Consider the following 3105-nt stretch of genomic DNA (forward strand, 5'->3'; position numbering starts at 1 on the left):
GCCTAAATTGAGTTAATAAAGACCTGGAGTACATGCATCAGATGAAATAATACCAGCATTTCCTGGGATTTGACTTCCACCACACTCTTCTCAGTCCAACAGTTACGACCCTAGCTGGTGCTGCTCTGGAACTTTCTGGCAACTGAAGGATTTGTGAAAATATTAATGAAGTGAAACCATAACTCACTGTGAAATATCACTCTGAGGTATAAAACATTGTGATCATTCATAAAATAATTACATCCATAAAAAGTCAATACCTCCCCAAAGACTCTTTCAACACTGTAAGATTTATATATTTTGCACATGACATGAGTGAGGTTAACTCACCTCTTGCATACAAGTCCACAAGGGCCAAGGGGAAGCAATGAGGTCCAAAGCATGCTCTATATTTCTACTAGTCTTTCAGCTAACTGTCTTAAAAGATTTATACACAAAAATTGAGCTTCTACACTATTAGAATGGTGTTTCACAACTTGCTGGTAGGAGTGTACCTTAGAATTCTGAGGAATGTGTGTACAATGACTAGACTGAGCACATAAAAATTCTTCCCTAAGAAGGAAAGGCTAAAGTCTGCATTTCTGCATTTCTTTATTATATTTACCATCTCATAATCTGCTTGCACAGGAGATGTAGTGTATATATAATTGTGTCATTTAATTCTTAAGCACTCTTTCGTATTTATCCTTTATCATCCAAAAATCCTTTAGGATTGTAGAGTTCTAGTTAAAGCTCTCTACATTTCCATGTTCTAATTTTGAAATTTGAAATGCTGATAGAAATTTCATCTTAAATCTAGAGAAGTGTATTTACATTTGCTGGTTCTTAGTTCCATATTTGAAAGTTCAGTTTCAAAATTTACCAAGTTCTGCTCAGCAATCAAGTAAGGAAAACAAGGCAAAAAAGAATTTCACTCTCTTGTTGATGGAATGACAGGTGAAAAAGTTGGACTCTCAGTGACCTGGATTATCATAGCAGTTGCTATATTCCTGCTCAAATAAAGAGCACTTTCCATGGGATCCACCCTGTTTATTAATTTTCAATCAGGGTCTTAGTAAAATGTCCCAGGGGTCAGACAATAAAATCATTAATGTGAACATTGCATTATCACAATGATTATTGATCTCTTCATTTAAAGTTTATGTAACATTGGCCAAGCCTTTGACACTTTACATAGCCAAAAACCTGACAGTGCCATTTGTTATGCACTCTAAGTAAAGAACTATTTTCTAAATAGAAATACAACTTGATTTTAACCTAAAGGTCAATCTCATCATCGAGGCAGAATTATAAATGAGGCCATCTTAAAAGAGAAAATAATCAACTATTAATTATTTAAAGTGCTTAATGATGCATGGGATTTGTTACATTTCCAAGTGCATTTCTGATTAAGTATGCACAGATGACAAAAGTCCTGGGATCTAAATCAGTCTTTTATTTTGAATCAAAATATATTTGAAATTCAGCATGATGAAATTATATCTTCAAAACTAAAACAAATTTAGAGAAATATGTGCCTCACCTTCACATTTATTTATGTCTGCACCTTTCAGTGAAATTTGCCTGTCTATATTGGAAAAGAAATAGTACAGTTATTCTTGAAAATGCTTTAGAATTTCAAAACAAATTTAAATCAATTTTGTTTGAAAGCAATTAAATTAGCTTTATAGAATATTATGTTCAAATCTTTTTAGTAGCAAAATTAGAATAAATGCTAACAAATATGAAAAAGAATGAGGTCACTATGTTTTAATATTGTATCCTATGTGAAGTAGGAAAAGAGAAGACATTTGAAAAACACAATTAACCTTTGAGAAGAAAAATAAGCCACATTCACATTAGGGAATAGGCAAACTTAACTAATGAAAATTTATAGCCTTGTAATGTTTGCAAAGAAAAAATCTCTCTCATTTGAAATGTCAGAATAATCTCAAATCTCTTACCAAGCAATTTGTTAAACTTTAAATGCTGATATCTATTAAATTTAATAATTGAAAAATACTCAAATAGAATGAGACTACTGAAGTGCATTTGCAAGATGTATCTGTTTTAGTTTCAAACATCTGTATGTTTGTTGATTAAATTATTTATTCACTCTTTTAATCATTTCTTCAGCATTTGAATATTTCCTAGGTGCCAGGAAATTGAACTAGACACTACTTTCACTAAAGCTGAATAAATGAAACTCCTGCCAATCCCTGCAGAATCTCAGAAGTAAGATCCATGCAAGAAAAATATTTAAATGACATAATAAGCACATTATCAGATCACATGGCATGGACTGCTAGTTGTCTTGTATGCCGCCTGCCTATACATTCATTAACACAGCTCTACTTTTGATTCTGGTACAAAATAAAAGCCATGTTGTCTCAGACTCATGTGGCCATGAGAAAAAGTTTTGCTGGTTTGATTTAAGAGTAAAATTTCAGACTTCTTGGAAGTCAGAGTAGAGGAATAGGGTTATGTCCTTCCTCCTAAGTGAATGTAGTCATGATGACTGAAGGATCTGCAGCCATCTTAGACCATGAAATAACCTCAAAAATTCATATTGTGTTGGTTAACAGAACTCAAAGAGAGATGGTGTCTGACTCTGTGACAATTATGGAAACTCCAAAACATCCCTGGAAAGATCACCTCTGCACTTTCTTTTGTGAAATATAATACTTTTACCTTATTTTGGGAGTAGTAAGTAGGAGAAAATGGATCCAACTTGGCTATAGTGGTACATTCATTTATTATAAGCTTATACCTTATAACCCTCCACAATATACTCAATATGATTCTGGCACAGAAAATAAATGGTAGAGAAAAAAGTTTCTCTTCCCATCCTATGTTTTGGAGAAATACAACCCAGTGATAAAAATAATAAAGTTTAAAAAACATAAAATTGAGTAAGATATTGTTTTCTAAAGAAATTATAGTTGTGTCTCAAAACACAGGGTAAAAAATCTAGTGAAAATGTAAGTGAAGTTTTCCACTGTGGAGCTGTAACTAGGCAAAAATTTTAATGAGATATTATTTTAGATTTTCTACTGAGGAGAGAAATTATGTAGTCAGAGGGAGCAGCAAGTAAGATGGCAGAGAAACAGGATAGCAGGGCACTAT

Source organism: Sciurus carolinensis, chromosome 8 (assembly GCF_902686445.1).
Source record: "Sciurus carolinensis chromosome 8, mSciCar1.2, whole genome shotgun sequence".
Lineage (NCBI taxonomy): Eukaryota > Metazoa > Chordata > Mammalia > Rodentia > Sciuridae > Sciurus > Sciurus carolinensis.